Here is a 21,151-nt window from a genome sequence, read left to right as displayed (position 1 = left end):
GAGAAAACGGCAACTTCTTTCAACTGATCCACTGTTGCAATTAGAAACGGTGGCAAAAATGTGCCCAGAACGGCAGTGCTGCGAGACTGCTTTAAACACAGTCAGGCAGAGAAAAAAGAAGGAGGGCAAACAGGACCCAAGATCAATTCGCATCGAGCGCGGTATCGCTTCTCGGCCTTTTGGCTAAGATCAAGTGGTCAAGTGGGGGAAGGCAACCATTTGGAGCCTTCCTGCCATTGTATGCCGGGGGGATGCAGTCAGGGAGAAATCCCCTCGGGCAGAGTGTAGAGCTTTGGCTTGTAGAGCTTTGGCTTGATGTAATGTCACTGCAAGGATTCTGGAATGAATCTGTAAGGCAATAAGGCACCCCAGAGTGTCAGAAAAAAAAAAAAAAAAACAAAAAAAAAAAAAAAAAAAAAAAAAAAAAAAAAAAAATCTGTTCTTATCAGTTTAATATCTGATACGTCCCCTATCTGGGGACCATATATTAAATTGATTTTTGGAACAGGGAGATGGAATAGGGGCTTGCTCCGTCCACTCCACGCATCGACCCAGTATTGCAGTGTCTCTGGGAACGGTGCACCTCCCTGTGGGGAGATATTCAAAAAGAAAAACAGCTCGTTCCCAGCGTCTCTGTACATGTGTGTGTGTGTATGTATTATTAGTGAGAATAAAGCATATATATTGCACTGACTTTCTCAGCTCAGTGGTATCTTTTTCTTCTCCTGGGCTGAGTGCCGCTCGCACGCACGCACGCACGCACGCAGCCAGCGATATAATTGAAACTGCAAAATAACTGGACGTCCAGCTTGAGAGACAGCTTTCAATTGCAATAGGCGTTTCCAAAACATTAACTCCTCGTTTCTTTCGGGGGAGGAGCAGCTTGAGAGACAGCTTTCAATCGGCACTCCTGAAACATTCAAGCCAAGCCAAGCCAAGCCAAGCGCCGCGCCAAGCCAAGCCAAGCGCCGCGCCAAGCCAAGCCAAGCGCCGCGCCAAGCCAAGCCAAGCCAAGCCAAGCCAAGCGCCGCGCCAAGCCGAGCCAAGCGCCGCGCCGAGCCGAGCCGAGCCGCGCCGAGCCGAGCCGAGCCGAGCCGAGCCGAGCCGAGCCGAGCCGAGCCGAGCCGAGCCGAGCCGAGCCGAGCCAAGCCTCGCTCTTCAAATGCATTCTGTACAATACAAGGTGGGGTGGCCTTCCACGGTGCCTTTCCCCGTAGAGCTTTTGCGTAGGTCGCACCTCGCCTCAGTGCGTCCCGCAGCACGTACTCCTGGATCTTGGAATGTGCCACTCGGCAACACTCAATCCTGGACAGCTCCTTCAGCTGGAAGACCAGCAGGTCTCGGGTGGACCAAAGGGCCTTCTTCACCGACATGATGGTCTTCCAGCAGCAGTTGATATCTGCCTCTGTGTGCGTCCCGGGGATCAGCCCGTAGAGCACAGCGTCCTGTGTTATCGGACTGTTTGGGATGAACCGGGACATAGAGAACAGAGAAACATAGAAAATAGGAGCAAGAGTAGGCCATTCAAAATGATCATGGCTGATCGTCTAACTCAGTACCCTGTTCCCGCTTTTTCCCCATCTCCCTTGATCCCTTTAGCATGAAGAAATATATCTATCTCCTTCTTGAATACATCCAATGACTTGGCCTCCACTGCCTTCTGTGGCAGAGAATTCCACAGGTTCACCACACTCTGAGTGAAGAAATTTCTCCTCCTCTCGGTTCTAAATGGCATACCCCGTATCCTGAGACTGTGACCCCTGGTTCTGGACTCCCCAGCCATCGGGAACATCCTCCCTGCACCTAATATTTGGTCCCCAGAGAGGGGACGTATCAGATATTAAACTGATAAGAACAGAAACTACACTTGATCTGAGCCAAAAGGCCGAGAAGCGATAACCGGTAAACTCCCGCTCCTGCTCCATTCTTCCTCGGACTCTCTCTACTTCTTCAAAATGGTGTTGGGTGACTGAGCTTAGGTGTGAAGAGTGGCCGGCAGACTTTGAGCAAGAGAACATTTTTTGCCAGGACATCTAACCAAGATGAAAAGCCATCTCCGTAACACCCCCCTTCCCTTTGGCTGAGGTAACACGATCACAGCTTTTGCATTTTCGGGTGCTTAATCAACGGGCGCGCAGGATCTCAATGGAGCGCAGAATCGGTCCTGCAGCTGCCAAGTAAAGTCTGGGGTTTGCTAAGGCTGGTTCCCGGCAATAAGTCGTAGGAGACAGGCAGGGTGGCATGGGCAATAGACTGCAGCAGGCGTGGCGGGCAGGGCGGGGTGCATGTGCCCAACACCACCAACCCCCATCCACCCACCCACCCATCCTTTTCCAATGGAGGCGGCCGTGCCTGCAGTCGCACGGAAATCCAACAGGGGGCAACCTCCAGCTTAGCTGTCGAGCGGGAAACGTGGTGAGGCCTCACCCTGAAATATAGGCCAAGTCCCCATGGACAGATACGGGAAGAAAAACACAATGGTGGCTGCTTACCTTGCTGAGCAGGAGTGAAAGTGGCGTCAGCGGCGTTGGCAACATGGCGCACCGGCCGGGCGAGGAACAACGCGTAGCGAGCATCAACCTACGAAGGAAAGGAGAGCATGGTCAAGCAGCTGTAAAAAGTTTTCCTTCTTTTATAACAATATTGACCACAGTAATAACATATGGTCCAAAAAAGAAACAAAATCTGTTTTTGTTTTTCGAATCTCCCCGAAGGGAGCTGCACCGATCCTGGAAGCACTGCTATACCAGGTCGATGCGCGGAGTGGACGGAGCAAGCTCTCGGTCCATCTCTCTGTTCCAAAAATCAATTTATCATTCGGTCCCGAAGCCGAGAAGCGATAACCTCCTGAATAGACGTTTGCCATTTGATTGACTGTGAAAAGACTGACTGTCAAAGTGGAAATGGCAACTCAAGCCCTCTGCTGGTGACACTGCTGCTACTGTAGGGAGCCATGTGTTCAGCCTCATGTATCTGTTTCCAGGGGATTGATTGCAATGCCCCTGGTGGTCCAGTGGTTAGGATGTAACATTTATAAATCCTTGTTGAGACCCGGGTTCAAATCCCGGTCAGGGGATGATTTTCTGGTGCAGATGAATTGGCACCATCAAGAAAATCTCTCATCCTGAGCGCAATGCTCCACCCAAACCAGTGCCTTTTACTCACCTTAACACTCAGTTGGGAGCACAGTTTAATCTCACAGCTTTCAATGTGGCCATTCACAGTGCACTCTCTCCAAACACACACACTGTCTGCTTGCTTTTTTAAAGTCAGCAACGTGAAGTTATTTTGCCTCTCACTTGTGGCAGTTTAAACGTTGCCAACCGTTAACATTGTGTCTCTCGCACTCTCTGTTTCAGGAAATGTCTGATTTGGAAACAATTAATTCTGGAACTGCAATTTTAAAACTGCAGTAATTTTTCACACAACAACTGGAGTTAAATGCTTCAGGTCAGGAGACCAAGTCTGTGGAAAGTGGCATGTCCCAATACACAGGCTTGCAGCTTCCTGAAAAGTGACCTGAGACTGACGTCTTTCCCTCCAAGGTAAAACTGCAAGAGGGAAAAGGAAGAAAGGGAATGGCACTCATCCAGACCAGGAGAAAACAAACAACACCCCAGTTGCAATATATCAGCATTCTGAGTAATAATCCAGGCTCCAAAAATCTGTTCAGCATTTTTAATATCTGGGCGCACCGTTCCCAGAGACAGTGCAAGAGCAACACAGGAGGCACGTTCAAATGCACCAGCAGCCCAAACAAATAATCCAGCAACTAATCTGTAACTCCTGCATGATCCCTTTAAATACCGCTGGTGGCGGGGGATGTGGGGGGTCTTTCATGCCCTTTAAGTTATGTTCAGCTGTGCGAGGTTGAGACAGTGCTTTGGATGGAGTGTGGAGTTCCAAAATAGAAGCAGTCCCTTTAAATCAGTGTCGGACAAATAAGTTACTGCCCCCGGGGTGCAATCGGAAAAACCGAGGCCAGTACCAATCAGAGGTGTGACGTGATGCTCGAGGAAGGGAACAGGCTTATCCTAGCTGCTAGAAAAGTGAAAACTATCCATACTGTAAAAAAGTCTGTCACAAAACTTTTGACTTGAAATACAAAATAGTGAGCTTACCTGAGCGTGTGTCACAGCCTTTGCCCTCTGACCCCTTTATCTCTCCCAGCTGGTCTCCTTTTTTTTGCCCTTTCAGTGTTACGTCCTGGTTTCTTGTGCTTACTGTAGCTTCCAGACTCCTCCTGGCAATACGCTTAGCCGGCCTCTACTTGTGAGTGCTCTGTGACAGATCAGCGCTCTGTATTCTTTCTGCCATCAGTCGTGGTTTCTAAAGGAGAAACATTTAACTCGTTCAATCATCTCTTGCCTGCGTAAAATCCAGGTAGAACCTAAAATGCTGCTGTTTCATCCGCTCCCAGCACTGTGTGTCTTGTCTTTTCCTCAGTTTGGGTGTGAGTGGGTATTGTTGTCTCCAGCCCTCCTTGCTGACACAGACAGGTTTCAGGTACAGAGATGGGCCAACACCATGACCCCTCCCCCGACTCCAGCCCATTAAACAAAAGCAGACATCAGGCCCATTAACTGAGCAGAAATAAATGGTCAGAGAACTAAATCTGGCTTCACAATGGGCCACAAAAAAATCTTAAGAAGGGGGGCAGACAGATCAGAGCAGGAGGGAGTTTACAAATTATAATTTCTTGGCTTTTGGTTAAGATCAAGTGTAACATTCTTAACAAATTACCATGTGATGTCCCCTATCTGGGGGCCAAATATTAAATTTTGCAACACAGAGATGGAATAAGGACTTGCTCCACCATTGCAGGGGCTGCAGGAAAGTTTCACTCTCCCCCCGCCCTCCTTCAGGGGAAACCTCGAAGTAACAGATCGACTATTGAATTCTTAGACCGAGATGCCTTTGAGTAGCTCACAATTATGGAGTCACTCACACCCTCTCTTCTCTCTCCAGCTCCTTCTTTGCTCGTGATCATTAATTAAGCATTTTTTCAATGTCAATTTATATTTTATTTCATAAAATTTACGGATACACACAGTTCAATGTAAAAAGAGAAATGAAATTTCAAGCAATACAGTTCAAACCAATACAACAATAACAACTTGCATTTATATTGGGCCTTTAATGGAGTGAAACTTCCCAAGGTGCTTCACAGGAGCGATTATCAAACAAAATTTGACACTGGGACACATAAGGAGATATTAGGACAGGTAACTAAAAGCTTGGTCAAAGTGGTAGGTTTTAAGGAGTGTTTTAAAGGAGGCGAGAGAGGTAGAGAGGCAGAGAGGTTTAGGGAGGGAATTCCAGAGCTTAGGGCCGAGGCAACTGAAGGCACGGTCACCAATGATGACATTTGGCCGAACGTCTTGTCGCCAGAACTGACCAACAGGGCCCGGGATGTAGCCTGAATGGCAGTGAGAATGGGAGGGGAGAGATTAAGGGAGGAAATGAGGGCAGTGAACTCAGAGGAGAGAGAGCATGATGAGTTGAGATGGACGTTGAAATCATCAAGGATGAGAAGTCGCTCGGTGCAGAGGCTGAGGGAGGAAATCAGTGAAGATATCTCAGTGAGAAACTTTGTGTGGGACTTGGGTGGGCGGTAGAGAATGAGGATTTTAAAGGAGAGGCAATTAAATGCAGATCGTACACACTACGATCCCGTTATTACAATTGAAGTCACAATCCAAATCTTCTAATACATTCTGTACAATACAAGGTGGGGTGGCCTTCCACGGTGCCTTTCCCCGTAGAGCTTTTGCGTAGGTCGCACCTCGCCTCAGTGCGTCCCGCAGCACGTACTCCTGGATCTTGGAATGTGCCACTCGGCAACACTCAATCCTGGACAGCTCCTTCAGCTGGAAGACCAGCAGGTCTCGGGTGGACCAAAGGGCCTTCTTCACCGACATGATGGTCTTCCAGCAGCAGTTGATATCTGCCTCTGTGTGCGTCCCGGGGATCAGCCCGTAGAGCACAGCGTCCTGTGTTATCGGACTGTTTGGGATGAACCGGGACATAGAGAACAGAGAAACATAGAAAATAGGAGCAAGAGTAGGCCATTCAAAATGATCATGGCTGATCGTCTAACTCAGTACCCTGTTCCCGCTTTTTCCCCATCTCCCTTGATCCCTTTAGCATGAAGAAATATATCTATCTCCTTCTTGAATACATCCAATGACTTGGCCTCCACTGCCTTCTGTGGCAGAGAATTCCACAGGTTCACCACACTCTGAGTGAAGAAATTTCTCCTCCTCTCGGTTCTAAATGGCATACCCCGTATCCTGAGACTGTGACCCCTGGTTCTGGACTCCCCAGCCATCGGGAACATCCTCCCTGCACCTAATATTTGGTCCCCAGAGAGGGGACGTATCAGATATTAAACTGATAAGAACAGAAACTACACTTGATCTGAGCCAAAAGGCCGAGAAGCGATAACCGGTAAACTCCCGCTCCTGCTCCATTCTTCCTCGGACTCTCTCTACTTCTTCAAAATGGTGTTGGGTGACTGAGCTTAGGTGTGAAGAGTGGCCGGCAGACTTTGAGCAAGAGAACATTTTTTGCCAGGACATCTAACCAAGATGAAAAGCCATCTCCGTAACACCCCCCTTCCCTTTGGCTGAGGTAACACGATCACAGCTTTTGCATTTTCGGGTGCTTAATCAACGGGCGCGCAGGATCTCAATGGAGCGCAGAATCGGTCCTGCAGCTGCCAAGTAAAGTCTGGGGTTTGCTAAGGCTGGTTCCCGGCAATAAGTCGTAGGAGACAGGCAGGGTGGCATGGGCAATAGACTGCAGCAGGCGTGGCGGGCAGGGCGGGGTGCATGTGCCCAACACCACCAACCCCCATCCACCCACCCACCCATCCTTTTCCAATGGAGGCGGCCGTGCCTGCAGTCGCACGGAAATCCAACAGGGGGCAACCTCCAGCTTAGCTGTCGAGCGGGAAACGTGGTGAGGCCTCACCCTGAAATATAGGCCAAGTCCCCATGGACAGATACGGGAAGAAAAACACAATGGTGGCTGCTTACCTTGCTGAGCAGGAGTGAAAGTGGCGTCAGCGGCGTTGGCAACATGGCGCACCGGCCGGGCGAGGAACAACGCGTAGCGAGCATCAACCTACGAAGGAAAGGAGAGCATGGTCAAGCAGCTGTAAAAAGTTTTCCTTCTTTTATAACAATATTGACCACAGTAATAACATATGGTCCAAAAAAGAAACAAAATCTGTTTTTGTTTTTCGAATCTCCCCGAAGGGAGCTGCACCGATCCTGGAAGCACTGCTATACCAGGTCGATGCGCGGAGTGGACGGAGCAAGCTCTTGTTCCATCTCCCTGTTCCAAAAATCAATTTATCATTCGGTCCCGAAGCCGAGAAGCGATAACCTCCTGAATAGACGTTTGCCATTTGATTGACTGTGAAAAGACTGACTGTCAAAGTGGAAATGGCAACTCAAGCCCTCTGCTGGTGACACTGCTGCTACTGTAGGGAGCCATGTGTTCAGCCTCATGTATCTGTTTCCAGGGGATTGATTGCAATGCCCCTGGTGGTCCAGTGGTTAGGATGTTACATTTATAAATTCTTGTTGAGACCCGGGTTCAAATCCCGGTCAGGGGATGATTTTCTGGTGCAGATGAATTGGCACCATCAAGAAAATCTCTCATCCTGAGCGCAATGCTCCACCCAAACCAGTGCCTTTTACTCACCTTAACACTCAGTTGGGAGCACAGTTTAATCTCACAGCTTTCAATGTGGCCATTCACAGTGCACTCTCTCCAAACACACACACTGTCTGCTTGCTTTTTTAAAGTCAGCAACGTGAAGTTATTTTGCCTCTCACTTGTGGCAGTTTAAACGTTGCCAACCGTTAACATTGTGTCTCTCGCACTCTCTGTTTCAGGAAATGTCTGATTTGGAAACAATTAATTCTGGAACTGCAATTTTAAAACTGCAGTAATTTTTCACACAACAACTGGAGTTAAATGCTTCAGGTCAGGAGACCAAGTCTGTGGAAAGTGGCATGTCCCAATACACAGGCTTGCAGCTTCCTGAAAAGTGACCTGAGACTGACGTCTTTCCCTCCAAGGTAAAACTGCAAGAGGGAAAAGGAAGAAAGGGAATGGCACTCATCCAGACCAGGAGAAAACAAACAACACCCCAGTTGCAATATATCAGCATTCTGAGTAATAATCCAGGCTCCAAAAATCTGTTCAGCATTTTTAATATCTGGGCGCACCGTTCCCAGAGACAGTGCAAGAGCAACACAGGAGGCACGTTCAAATGCACCAGCAGCCCAAACAAATAATCCAGCAACTAATCTGTAACTCCTGCATGATCCCTTTAAATACCGCTGGTGGCGGGGGATGTGGGGGGTCTTTCATGCCCTTTAAGTTATGTTCAGCTGTGCGAGGTTGAGACAGTGCTTTGGATGGAGTGTGGAGTTCCAAAATAGAAGCAGTCCCTTTAAATCAGTGTCGGACAAATAAGTTACTGCCCCCGGGGTGCAATCGGAAAAACCGAGGCCAGTACCAATCAGAGGTGTGACGTGATGCTCGAGGAAGGGAACAGGCTTATCCTAGCTGCTAGAAAAGTGAAAACTATCCATACTGTAAAAAAGTCTGTCACAAAACTTTTGACTTGAAATACAAAATAGTGAGCTTACCTGAGCGTGTGTCACAGCCTTTGCCCTCTGACCCCTTTATCTCTCCCAGCTGGTCTCCTTTTTTTTGCCCTTTCAGTGTTACGTCCTGGTTTCTTGTGCTTACTGTAGCTTCCAGACTCCTCCTGGCAATACGCTTAGCCGGCCTCTACTTGTGAGTGCTCTGTGACAGATCAGCGCTCTGTATTCTTTCTGCCATCAGTCGTGGTTTCTAAAGGAGAAACATTTAACTCGTTCAATCATCTCTTGCCTGCGTAAAATCCAGGTAGAACCTAAAATGCTGCTGTTTCATCCGCTCCCAGCACTGTGTGTCTTGTCTTTTCCTCAGTTTGGGTGTGAGTGGGTATTGTTGTCTCCAGCCCTCCTTGCTGACACAGACAGGTTTCAGGTACAGAGATGGGCCAACACCATGACCCCTCCCCCGACTCCAGCCCATTAAACAAAAGCAGACATCAGGCCCATTAACTGAGCAGAAATAAATGGTCAGAGAACTAAATCTGGCTTCACAATGGGCCACAAAAAAATCTTAAGAAGGGGGGCAGACAGATCAGAGCAGGAGGGAGTTTACAAATTATAATTTCTTGGCTTTTGGTTAAGATCAAGTGTAACATTCTTAACAAATTACCATGTGATGTCCCCTATCTGGGGGCCAAATATTAAATTTTGCAACACAGAGATGGAATAAGGACTTGCTCCACCATTGCAGGGGCTGCAGGAAAGTTTCACTCTCCCCCCGCCCTCCTTCAGGGGAAACCTCGAAGTAACAGATCGACTATTGAATTCTTAGACCGAGATGCCTTTGAGTAGCTCACAATTATGGAGTCACTCACACCCTCTCTTCTCTCTCCAGCTCCTTCTTTGCTCGTGATCATTAATTAAGCATTTTTTCAATGTCAATTTATATTTTATTTCATAAAATTTACGGATACACACAGTTCAATGTAAAAAGAGAAATGAAATTTCAAGCAATACAGTTCAAACCAATACAACAATAACAACTTGCATTTATATTGGGCCTTTAATGGAGTGAAACTTCCCAAGGTGCTTCACAGGAGCGATTATCAAACAAAATTTGACACTGGGACACATAAGGAGATATTAGGACAGGTAACTAAAAGCTTGGTCAAAGTGGTAGGTTTTAAGGAGTGTTTTAAAGGAGGCGAGAGAGGTAGAGAGGCAGAGAGGTTTAGGGAGGGAATTCCAGAGCTTAGGGCCGAGGCAACTGAAGGCACGGTCACCAATGATGACATTTGGCCGAACGTCTTGTCGCCAGAACTGACCAACAGGGCCCGGGATGTAGCCTGAATGGCAGTGAGAATGGGAGGGGAGAGATTAAGGGAGGAAATGAGGGCAGTGAACTCAGAGGAGAGAGAGCATGATGAGTTGAGATGGACGTTGAAATCATCAAGGATGAGAAGTCGCTCGGTGCAGAGGCTGAGGGAGGAAATCAGTGAAGATATCTCAGTGAGAAACTTTGTGTGGGACTTGGGTGGGCGGTAGAGAATGAGGATTTTAAAGGAGAGGCAATTAAATGCAGATCGTACACACTACGATCCCGTTATTACAATTGAAGTCACAATCCAAATCTTCTAATACATTCTGTACAATACAAGGTGGGGTGGCCTTCCACGGTGCCTTTCCCCGTAGAGCTTTTGCGTAGGTCGCACCTCGCCTCAGTGCGTCCCGCAGCACGTACTCCTGGATCTTGGAATGTGCCACTCGGCAACACTCAATCCTGGACAGCTCCTTCAGCTGGAAGACCAGCAGGTCTCGGGTGGACCAAAGGGCCTTCTTCACCGACATGATGGTCTTCCAGCAGCAGTTGATATCTGCCTCTGTGTGCGTCCCGGGGATCAGCCCGTAGAGCACAGCGTCCTGTGTTATCGGACTGTTTGGGATGAACCGGGACATAGAGAACAGAGAAACATAGAAAATAGGAGCAAGAGTAGGCCATTCAAAATGATCATGGCTGATCGTCTAACTCAGTACCCTGTTCCCGCTTTTTCCCCATCTCCCTTGATCCCTTTAGCATGAAGAAATATATCTATCTCCTTCTTGAATACATCCAATGACTTGGCCTCCACTGCCTTCTGTGGCAGAGAATTCCACAGGTTCACCACACTCTGAGTGAAGAAATTTCTCCTCCTCTCGGTTCTAAATGGCATACCCCGTATCCTGAGACTGTGACCCCTGGTTCTGGACTCCCCAGCCATCGGGAACATCCTCCCTGCACCTAATATTTGGTCCCCAGAGAGGGGACGTATCAGATATTAAACTGATAAGAACAGAAACTACACTTGATCTGAGCCAAAAGGCCGAGAAGCGATAACCGGTAAACTCCCGCTCCTGCTCCATTCTTCCTCGGACTCTCTCTACTTCTTCAAAATGGTGTTGGGTGACTGAGCTTAGGTGTGAAGAGTGGCCGGCAGACTTTGAGCAAGAGAACATTTTTTGCCAGGACATCTAACCAAGATGAAAAGCCATCTCCGTAACACCCCCCTTCCCTTTGGCTGAGGTAACACGATCACAGCTTTTGCATTTTCGGGTGCTTAATCAACGGGCGCGCAGGATCTCAATGGAGCGCAGAATCGGTCCTGCAGCTGCCAAGTAAAGTCTGGGGTTTGCTAAGGCTGGTTCCCGGCAATAAGTCGTAGGAGACAGGCAGGGTGGCATGGGCAATAGACTGCAGCAGGCGTGGCGGGCAGGGCGGGGTGCATGTGCCCAACACCACCAACCCCCATCCACCCACCCACCCATCCTTTTCCAATGGAGGCGGCCGTGCCTGCAGTCGCACGGAAATCCAACAGGGGGCAACCTCCAGCTTAGCTGTCGAGCGGGAAACGTGGTGAGGCCTCACCCTGAAATATAGGCCAAGTCCCCATGGACAGATACGGGAAGAAAAACACAATGGTGGCTGCTTACCTTGCTGAGCAGGAGTGAAAGTGGCGTCAGCGGCGTTGGCAACATGGCGCACCGGCCGGGCGAGGAACAACGCGTAGCGAGCATCAACCTACGAAGGAAAGGAGAGCATGGTCAAGCAGCTGTAAAAAGTTTTCCTTCTTTTATAACAATATTGACCACAGTAATAACATATGGTCCAAAAAAGAAACAAAATCTGTTTTTGTTTTTCGAATCTCCCCGAAGGGAGCTGCACCGATCCTGGAAGCACTGCTATACCAGGTCGATGCGCGGAGTGGACGGAGCAAGCTCTCGGTCCATCTCTCTGTTCCAAAAATCAATTTATCATTCGGTCCCGAAGCCGAGAAGCGATAACCTCCTGAATAGACGTTTGCCATTTGATTGACTGTGAAAAGACTGACTGTCAAAGTGGAAATGGCAACTCAAGCCCTCTGCTGGTGACACTGCTGCTACTGTAGGGAGCCATGTGTTCAGCCTCATGTATCTGTTTCCAGGGGATTGATTGCAATGCCCCTGGTGGTCCAGTGGTTAGGATGTTACATTTATAAATCCTTGTTGAGACCTGGGTTCGAATCCCGGTCAGGGGATGATTTTCTGGTGCAGATTAATTGGCACCATCAAGAAAATCTCTCATCCTGAGCGCAATGCTCCACCCAAACCAGTGCCTTTTACTCACCTTAACACTCAGTTGGGAGCACAGTTTAATCTCACAGCTTTCAATGTGGCCATTCACAGTGCACTCTCTCCAAACACACACACTGTCTGCTTGCTTTTTTAAAGTCAGCAACGTGAAGTTATTTTGCCTCTCACTTGTGGCAGTTTAAACGTTGCCAACCGTTAACATTGTGTCTCTCGCACTCTCTGTTTCAGGAAATGTCTGATTTGGAAACAATTAATTCTGGAACTGCAATTTTAAAACTGCAGTAATTTTTCACACAACAACTGGAGTTAAATGCTTCAGGTCAGGAGACCAAGTCTGTGGAAAGTGGCATGTCCCAATACACAGGCTTGCAGCTTCCTGAAAAGTGACCTGAGACTGACGTCTTTCCCTCCAAGGTAAAACTGCAAGAGGGAAAAGGAAGAAAGGGAGTGGCACTCATCCAGACCAGGAGAAAACAAACAACACCCCAGTTGCAATATATCAGCATTCTGAGTAATAATCCAGGCTCCAAAAATCTGTTCAGCATTTTTAATATCTGGGCGCACCGTTCCCAGAGACAGTGCAAGAGCAACACAGGAGGCACGTTCAAATGCACCAGCAGCCCAAACAAATAATCCAGCAACTAATCTGTAACTCCTGCATGATCCCTTTAAATACCGCTGGTGGCGGGGGATGTGGGGGGTCTTTCATGCCCTTTAAGTTATGTTCAGCTGTGCGAGGTTGAGACAGTGCTTTGGATGGAGTGTGGAGTTCCAAAATAGAAGCAGTCCCTTTAAATCAGTGTCGTACAAATGAGTTACTGCCCCCGGGGTGCAATCGGAAAAACCGAGGCCAGTACCAATCAGAGGTGTGACGTGATGCTCGAGGAAGGGAACAGGCTTATCCTAGCTGCTAGAAAAGTGAAAACTATCCATACTGTAAAAAAGTCTGTCACAAAACTTTTGACTTGAAATACAAAATAGTGAGCTTACCTGAGCGTGTGTCACAGCCTTTGCCCTCTGACCCCTTTATCTCTCCCAGCTGGTCTCCTTTTTTTTGCCCTTTCAGTGTTACGTCCTGGTTTCTTGTGCTTACTGTAGCTTCCAGACTCCTCCTGGCAATACGCTTGGCCGGCCTCTACTTGTGAGTGCTCTGTGACAGATCAGTGCTCTGTATTCTTTCTGCCATCAGTCGTGGTTTCTCAAGGAGAAACATTTAACTCGTTCAATCATCTCTTGCCTGCGTAAAATCCAGGTAGAACCTAAAATGCTGCTGTTTCATCCGCTCCCAGCACTGTGTGTCTTGTCTTTTCCTCAGTTTGGGTGTGAGTGGGTATTGTTGTCTCCAGCCCTCCTTGCTGACACAGACAGGTTTCAGGTACAGAGATGGGCCAACACCATGACCCCTCCCCCGACTCCAGCCCATTAAACAAAAGCAGACATCAGGCCCATTAACTGAGCAGAAATAAATGGTCAGAGAACTAAATCTGGCTTCACAATGGGCCACAAAAAAATCTTAAGAAGGGGGGCAGACAGATCAGAGCAGGAGGGAGTTTACAAATTATAATTTCTTGGCTTTTGGTTAAGATCAAGTGTAACATTCTTAACAAATTACCATGTGATGTCCCCTATCTGGGGGCCAAATATTAAATTTTGCAACACAGAGATGGAATAAGGACTTGCTCCACCATTGCAGGGGCTGCAGGAAAGTTTCACTCTCCCCCCGCCCTCCTTCAGGGGAAACCTCGAAGTAACAGATCGACTATTGAATTCTTAGACCGAGATGCCTTTGAGTAGCTCACAATTATGGAGTCACTCACACCCTCTCTTCTCTCTCCAGCTCCTTCTTTGCTCGTGATCATTAATTAAGCATTTTTTCAATGTCAATTTATATTTTATTTCATAAAATTTACGGATACACACAGTTCAATGTAAAAAGAGAAATGAAATTTCAAGCAATACAGTTCAAACCAATACAACAATAACAACTTGCATTTATATTGGGCCTTTAATGGAGTGAAACTTCCCAAGGTGCTTCACAGGAGCGATTATCAAACAAAATTTGACACTGGGACACATAAGGAGATATTAGGACAGGTAACTAAAAGCTTGGTCAAAGTGGTAGGTTTTAAGGAGTGTTTTAAAGGAGGCGAGAGAGGTAGAGAGGCAGAGAGGTTTAGGGAGGGAATTCCAGAGCTTAGGGCCGAGGCAACTGAAGGCACGGTCACCAATGATGACATTTGGCCGAATGTCTTGTCGCCAGAACTGACCAACAGGGCCCGGGATGTAGCCTGAATGGCAGTGAGAATGGGAGGGGAGAGATTAAGGGAGGAAATGAGGGCAGTGAACTCAGAGGAGAGAGAGCATGATGAGTTGAGATGGACGTTGAAATCATCAAGGATGAGAAGTCGCTCGGTGCAGAGGCTGAGGGAGGAAATCAGTGAAGATATCTCAGTGAGAAACTTTGTGTGGGACTTGGGTGGGCGGTAGAGAATGAGGATTTTAAAGGAGAGGCAATTAAATGCAGATCGTACACACTACGATCCCGTTATTACAATTGAAGTCACAATCCAAATCTTCTAATACATTCTGTACAATACAAGGTGGGGTGGCCTTCCACGGTGCCTTTCCCCGTAGAGCTTTTGCGTAGGTCGCACCTCGCCTCAGTGCGTCCCGCAGCACGTACTCCTGGATCTTGGAATGTGCCACTCGGCAACACTCAATCCTGGACAGCTCCTTCAGCTGGAAGACCAGCAGGTCTCGGGTGAACCAAAGGGCCTTCTTCACCGACATGATGGTCTTCCAGCAGCAGTTGATATCTGCCTCTGTGTGCGTCCCGGGGAACAGCCCGTAGAGCACAGCGTCCTGTGTTATCGGACTGTTTGGGATGAACCGGGACATAGAGAACAGAGAAACATAGAAAATAGGAGCAAGAGTAGGCCATTCAAAATGATCATGGCTGATCGTCTAACTCAGTACCCTGTTCCCGCTTTTTCCCCATATCCCTTGATCCCTTTAGCATGAAAAAATATATCTATCTCCTTCTTGAATACATCCAATGACTTGGCCTCCACTGCCTTCTGTGGCAGAGAATTCCACAGGTTCACCACCCTCTGAGTGAAGAAATTTCTCCTCCTCTCGGTTCTAAATGGCATACCCCGTATCCTGAGACTGTGACCCCTGGTGCTGGACTCCCCAGCCATCGGGAACATCCTCCCTGCACCTAATATTTGGTCCCCAGAGAGGGGACGTATCAGATATTAAACTGATAAGAACAGAAACTACACTTGATCTGAGCCAAAAGGCCGAGAAGCGATAACCGGTAAACTCCCGCTCCTGCTCCATTCTTCCTCGGACTCTCTCTACTTCTTCAAAATGGTGTTGGGTGACTGAGCTTAGGTGTGAAGAGTGGCCGGCAGACTTTGAGCAAGAGAACATTTTTTGCCAGGACATCTAACCAAGATGAAAAGCCATCTCCGTAACACCCCCCTTCCCTTTGGCTGAGGTAACACGATCACAGCTTTTGCATTTTCGGGTGCTTAATCAACGGGCGCGCAGGATCTCAATGGAGCGCAGAATCGGTCCTGCAGCTGCCAAGTAAAGTCTGGGGTTTGCTAAGGCTGGTTCCCGGCAATAAGTCGTAGGAGACAGGCAGGGTGGCATGGGAATAGACTGCAGCAGGCGTGGCGGGCAGGGCGGGGTGCATGTGCCCAACACCACCAACCCCCATCCACCCACCCATCCTTTTCCAATAGAGGCGCCCGTGCCTGCAGTCGCACGGAAATCCAACAGGGGGCAACCTCCAGCTTAGCTGTCGAGCGGGAAACGTGGTGAGGCCTCACCCTGAAATATAGGCCAAGTCCCCATGGACAGATACGGGAAGAAAAACACAATGGTGGCTGCTTACCTTGCTGAGCAGGAGTGAAAGTGGCGTCAGCGGCGTTGGCAACATGGCGCACCGGCCGGGCGAGGAACAACGCGTAGCGAGCATCAACCTACGAAGGAAAGGAGAGCATGGTCAAGCAGCTGTAAAAAGTTTTCCTTCTTTTATAACAATATTGACCACAGTAATAACATATGGTCCAAAAAAGAAACAAAATCTGTTTTTGTTTTTCGAATCTCCCCGAAGGGAGCTGCACCGATCCTGGAAGCACTGCTATACCAGGTCGATGCGCGGAGTGGACGGAGCAAGCTCTCGGTCCATCTCTCTGTTCCAAAAATCAATTTATCATTCGGTCCCGAAGCCGAGAAGCGATAACCTCCTGAATAGACGTTTGCCATTTGATTGACTGTGAAAAGACTGACTGTCAAAGTGGAAATGGCAACTCAAGCCCTCTGCTGGTGACACTGCTGCTACTGTAGGGAGCCATGTGTTCAGCCTCATGTATCTGTTTCCAGGGGATTGATTGCAATGCCCCTGGTGGTCCAGTGGTTAGGATGTTACATTTATAAATCCTTGTTGAGACCTGGGTTCGAATCCCGGTCAGGGGATGATTTTCTGGTGCAGATGAATTGGCACCATCAAGAAAATCTCTCATCCTGAGCGCAATGCTCCACCCAAACCAGTGCCTTTTACTCACCTTAACACTCAGTTGGGAGCACAGTTTAATCTCACAGCTTTCAATGTGGCCATTCACAGTGCACTCTCTCCAAACACACACACTGTCTGCTTGCTTTTTTAAAGTCAGCAACGTGAAGTTATTTTGCCTCTCACTTGTGGCAGTTTAAACGTTGCCAACCGTTAACATTGTGTCTCTCGCACTCTCTGTTTCAGGAAATGTCTGATTTGGAAACAATTAATTCTGGAACTGCAATTTTAAAACTGCAGTAATTTTTCACACAACAACTGGAGTTAAATGCTTCAGGTCAGGAGACCAAGTCTGTGGAAAGTGGCATGTCCCAATACACAGGCTTGCAGCTTCCTGAAAAGTGACCTGAGACTGACGTCTTTCCCTCCAAGGTAAAACTGCAAGAGGGAAAAGGAAGAAAGGGAGTGGCACTCATCCAGACCAGGAGAAAACAAACAACACCCCAGTTGCAATATATCAGCATTCTGAGTAATAATCCAGGCTCCAAAAATCTGTTCAGCATTTTTAATATCTGGGCGCACCGTTCCCAGAGACAGTGCAAGAGCAACACAGGAGGCACGTTCAAATGCACCAGCAGCCCAAACAAATAATCCAGCAACTAATCTGTAACTCCTGCATGATCCCTTTAAATACCGCTGGTGGCGGGGGATGTGGGGGGTCTTTCATGCCCTTTAAGTTATGTTCAGCTGTGCGAGGTTGAGACAGTGCTTTGGATGGAGTGTGGAGTTCCAAAATAGAAGCAGTCCCTTTAAATCAGTGTCGTACAAATGAGTTACTGCCCCCGGGGTGCAATCGGAAAAACCGAGGCCAGTACCAATCAGAGGTGTGACGTGATGCTCGAGGAAGGGAACAGGCTTATCCTAGCTGCTAGAAAAGTGAAAACTATCCATACTGTAAAAAAGTCTGTCACAAAACTTTTGACTTGAAATACAAAATAGTGAGCTTACCTGAGCGTGTGTCACAGCCTTTGCCCTCTGACCCCTTTATCTCTCCCAGCTGGTCTCCTTTTTTTTGCCCTTTCAGTGTTACGTCCTGGTTTCTTGTGCTTACTGTAGCTTCCAGACTCCTCCTGGCAATACGCTTGGCCGGCCTCTACTTGTGAGTGCTCTGTGACAGATCAGTGCTCTGTATTCTTTCTGCCATCAGTCGTGGTTTCTCAAGGAGAAACATTTAACTCGTTCAATCATCTCTTGCCTGCGTAAAATCCAGGTAGAACCTAAAATGCTGCTGTTTCATCCGCTCCCAGCACTGTGTGTCTTGTCTTTTCCTCAGTTTGGGTGTGAGTGGGTATTGTTGTCTCCAGCCCTCCTTGCTGACACAGACAGGTTTCAGGTACAGAGATGGGCCAACACCATGACCCCTCCCCCGACTCCAGCCCATTAAACAAAAGCAGACATCAGGCCCATTAACTGAGCAGAAATAAATGGTCAGAGAACTAAATCTGGCTTCACAATGGGCCACAAAAAAATCTTAAGAAGGGGGGCAGACAGATCAGAGCAGGAGGGAGTTTACAAATTATAATTTCTTGGCTTTTGGTTAAGATCAAGTGTAACATTCTTAACAAATTACCATGTGATGTCCCCTATCTGGGGGCCAAATATTAAATTTTGCAACACAGAGATGGAATAAGGACTTGCTCCACCATTGCAGGGGCTGCAGGAAAGTTTCACTCTCCCCCCGCCCTCCTTCAGGGGAAACCTCGAAGTAACAGATCGACTATTGAATTCTTAGACCGAGATGCCTTTGAGTAGCTCACAATTATGGAGTCACTCACACCCTCTCTTCTCTCTCCAGCTCCTTCTTTGCTCGTGATCATTAATTAAGCATTTTTTCAATGTCAATTTATATTTTATTTCATAAAATTTACGGATACACACAGTTCAATGTAAAAAGAGAAATGAAATTTCAAGCAATACAGTTCAAACCAATACAACAATAACAACTTGCATTTATATTGGGCCTTTAATGGAGTGAAACTTCCCAAGGTGCTTCACAGGAGCGATTATCAAACAAAATTTGACACTGGGACACATAAGGAGATATTAGGACAGGTAACTAAAAGCTTGGTCAAAGTGGTAGGTTTTAAGGAGTGTTTTAAAGGAGGCGAGAGAGGTAGAGAGGCAGAGAGGTTTAGGGAGGGAATTCCAGAGCTTAGGGCCGAGGCAACTGAAGGCACGGTCACCAATGATGACATTTGGCCGAATGTCTTGTCGCCAGAACTGACCAACAGGGCCCGGGATGTAGCCTGAATGGCAGTGAGAATGGGAGGGGAGAGATTAAGGGAGGAAATGAGGGCAGTGAACTCAGAGGAGAGAGAGCATGATGAGTTGAGATGGACGTTGAAATCATCAAGGATGAGAAGTCGCTCGGTGCAGAGGCTGAGGGAGGAAATCAGTGAAGATATCTCAGTGAGAAACTTTGTGTGGGACTTGGGTGGGCGGTAGAGAATGAGGATTTTAAAGGAGAGGCAATTAAATGCAGATCGTACACACTACGATCCCGTTATTACAATTGAAGTCACAATCCAAATCTTCTAATACATTCTGTACAATACAAGGTGGGGTGGCCTTCCACGGTGCCTTTCCCCGTAGAGCTTTTGCGTAGGTCGCACCTCGCCTCAGTGCGTCCCGCAGCACGTACTCCTGGATCTTGGAATGTGCCACTCGGCAACACTCAATCCTGGACAGCTCCTTCAGCTGGAAGACCAGCAGGTCTCGGGTGGACCAAAGGGCCTTCTTCACCGACATGATGGTCTTCCAGCAGCAGTTGATATCTGCCTCTGTGTGCGTCCCGGGGAACAGCCCGTAGAGCACAGCGTCCTGTGTTATCGGACTGTTTGGGATGAACCGGGACATAGAGAACAGAGAAACATAGAAAATAGGAGCAAGAGTAGGCCATTCAAAATGATCATGGCTGATCGTCTAACTCAGTACCCTGTTCCCGCTTTTTCCCCATATCCCTTGATCCCTTTAGCATGAAAAAATATATCTATCTCCTTCTTGAATACATCCAATGACTTGGCCTCCACTGCCTTCTGTGGCAGAGAATTCCACAGGTTCACCACCCTCTGAGTGAAGAAATTTCTCCTCCTCTCGGTTCGAAATGGCATACCCCGTATCCTGAGACTGTGACCCCTGGTGCTGGACTCCCCAGCCATCGGGAACATCCTCCCTGCACCTAATATTTGGTCCCCAGAGAGGGGACGTATCAGATATTAAACTGATAAGAACAGAAACTACACTTGATCTGAGCCAAAAGGCCGAGAAGCGATAACCGGTAAACTCCCGCTCCTGCTCCATTCTTCCTCGGACTCTCTCTACTTCTTCAAAATGGTGTTGGGTGACTGAGCTTAGGTGTGAAGAGTGGCCGGCAGACTTTGAGCAAGAGAACATTTTTTGCCAGGACATCTAACCAAGATGAAAAGCCATCTCCGTAACACCCCCCTTCCCTTTGGCTGAGGTAACACGATCACAGCTTTTGCATTTTCGGGTGCTTAATCAACGGGCGCGCAGGATCTCAATGGAGCGCAGAATCGGTCCTGCAGCTGCCAAGTAAAGTCTGGGGTTTGCTAAGGCTGGTTCCCGGCAATAAGTCGTAGGAGACAGGCAGGGTGGCATGGGAATAGACTGCAGCAGGCGTGGCGGGCAGGGCGGGGTGCATGTGCCCAACACCACCAACCCCCATCCACCCACCCATCCTTTTCCAATAGAGGCGCCCGTGCCTGCAGTCGCACGGAAATCCAACAGGGGGCAACCTCCAGCTTAGCTGTCGAGCGGGAAACGTGGTGAGGCCTCACCCTGAAATATAGGCCAAGTCCCCATGGACAGATACGGGAAGAAAAACACAATGGTGGCTGCTTACCTTGCTGAGCAGGAGTGAAAGTGGCGTCAGCGGCGTTGGCAACATGGCGCACCGGCCGGGCGAGGAACAACGCGTAGCGAGCATCAACCTACGAAGGAAAGGAGAGCATGGTCAAGCAGCTGTAAAAAGTTTTCCTTCTTTTATAACAATATTGACCACAGTAATAACATATGGTCCAAAAAAGAAACAAAATCTGTTTTTGTTTTTCGAATCTCCCCGAAGGGAGCTGCACCGATCCTGGAAGCACTGCTATACCAGGTCGATGCGCGGAGTGGACGGAGCAAGCTCTCGGTCCATCTCTCTGTTCCAAAAATCAATTTATCATTCGGTCCCGAAGCCGAGAAGCGATAACCTCCTGAATAGACGTTTGCCATTTGATTGACTGTGAAAAGACTGACTGTCAAAGTGGAAATGGCAACTCAAGCCCTCTGCTGGTGACACTGCTGCTACTGTAGGGAGCCATGTGTTCAGCCTCAT

General features: G+C 48.2%; 4 non-coding genes and 15 pseudogenes across 4 annotated transcripts; 9 read left to right on the top strand and 10 right to left on the bottom strand.

Moving 5' to 3' along the window:
* Positions 1–417: 417 nt before the first annotated feature.
* On the top strand, positions 418–588 carry LOC137328621 (U2 spliceosomal RNA; annotated as a pseudogene).
* A 1,197-nt stretch (positions 589–1,785) lies between these two features.
* On the bottom strand, positions 1,786–1,897 carry LOC137328952 (U2 spliceosomal RNA; annotated as a pseudogene).
* An 816-nt stretch (positions 1,898–2,713) lies between these two features.
* On the bottom strand, positions 2,714–2,841 carry LOC137330562 (U2 spliceosomal RNA; annotated as a pseudogene).
* A 158-nt stretch (positions 2,842–2,999) lies between these two features.
* trnai-uau (transfer RNA isoleucine (anticodon UAU)) lies at positions 3,000–3,076 on the top strand. Its single transcript is given in 2 exon segments — positions 3,000–3,036; positions 3,042–3,076. It is a non-coding gene; the product is annotated as a tRNA-Ile (tRNA).
* A 1,615-nt stretch (positions 3,077–4,691) lies between these two features.
* On the top strand, positions 4,692–4,864 carry LOC137330599 (U2 spliceosomal RNA; annotated as a pseudogene).
* A 1,469-nt stretch (positions 4,865–6,333) lies between these two features.
* LOC137328951 (U2 spliceosomal RNA) lies at positions 6,334–6,445 on the bottom strand (annotated as a pseudogene).
* An 816-nt stretch (positions 6,446–7,261) lies between these two features.
* Positions 7,262–7,389, bottom strand: LOC137330211 (U2 spliceosomal RNA; annotated as a pseudogene).
* A 158-nt stretch (positions 7,390–7,547) lies between these two features.
* trnai-uau (transfer RNA isoleucine (anticodon UAU)) lies at positions 7,548–7,624 on the top strand. The gene is given in 2 exon segments: positions 7,548–7,584; positions 7,590–7,624. It is a non-coding gene; the product is annotated as a tRNA-Ile (tRNA).
* A 1,615-nt stretch (positions 7,625–9,239) lies between these two features.
* Positions 9,240–9,412, top strand: LOC137330598 (U2 spliceosomal RNA; annotated as a pseudogene).
* A 1,469-nt stretch (positions 9,413–10,881) lies between these two features.
* Positions 10,882–10,993, bottom strand: LOC137328950 (U2 spliceosomal RNA; annotated as a pseudogene).
* Positions 10,994–11,809: 816 nt separating this feature from the next.
* Positions 11,810–11,937, bottom strand: LOC137330561 (U2 spliceosomal RNA; annotated as a pseudogene).
* Positions 11,938–12,095: 158 nt separating this feature from the next.
* trnai-uau (transfer RNA isoleucine (anticodon UAU)) lies at positions 12,096–12,172 on the top strand. The gene is given in 2 exon segments: positions 12,096–12,132; positions 12,138–12,172. It is a non-coding gene; the product is annotated as a tRNA-Ile (tRNA).
* A 1,615-nt stretch (positions 12,173–13,787) lies between these two features.
* Positions 13,788–13,960, top strand: LOC137330597 (U2 spliceosomal RNA; annotated as a pseudogene).
* Positions 13,961–15,429: 1,469 nt separating this feature from the next.
* Positions 15,430–15,541, bottom strand: LOC137328972 (U2 spliceosomal RNA; annotated as a pseudogene).
* An 811-nt stretch (positions 15,542–16,352) lies between these two features.
* On the bottom strand, positions 16,353–16,480 carry LOC137330560 (U2 spliceosomal RNA; annotated as a pseudogene).
* Positions 16,481–16,638: 158 nt separating this feature from the next.
* trnai-uau (transfer RNA isoleucine (anticodon UAU)) lies at positions 16,639–16,715 on the top strand. The gene is given in 2 exon segments: positions 16,639–16,675; positions 16,681–16,715. It is a non-coding gene; the product is annotated as a tRNA-Ile (tRNA).
* Positions 16,716–18,330: 1,615 nt separating this feature from the next.
* LOC137330596 (U2 spliceosomal RNA) lies at positions 18,331–18,503 on the top strand (annotated as a pseudogene).
* Positions 18,504–19,972: 1,469 nt separating this feature from the next.
* On the bottom strand, positions 19,973–20,084 carry LOC137328971 (U2 spliceosomal RNA; annotated as a pseudogene).
* Positions 20,085–20,895: 811 nt separating this feature from the next.
* LOC137330559 (U2 spliceosomal RNA) lies at positions 20,896–21,023 on the bottom strand (annotated as a pseudogene).
* Positions 21,024–21,151: the final 128 nt, after the last annotated feature.

Source organism: Heptranchias perlo, chromosome 12, assembly GCF_035084215.1.
Source record: "Heptranchias perlo isolate sHepPer1 chromosome 12, sHepPer1.hap1, whole genome shotgun sequence".
NCBI lineage: Eukaryota > Metazoa > Chordata > Chondrichthyes > Hexanchiformes > Hexanchidae > Heptranchias > Heptranchias perlo.
Note: the sequence above shows the minus strand (reverse complement) of the source record. Positions and strands in the feature narration are given on the sequence as shown.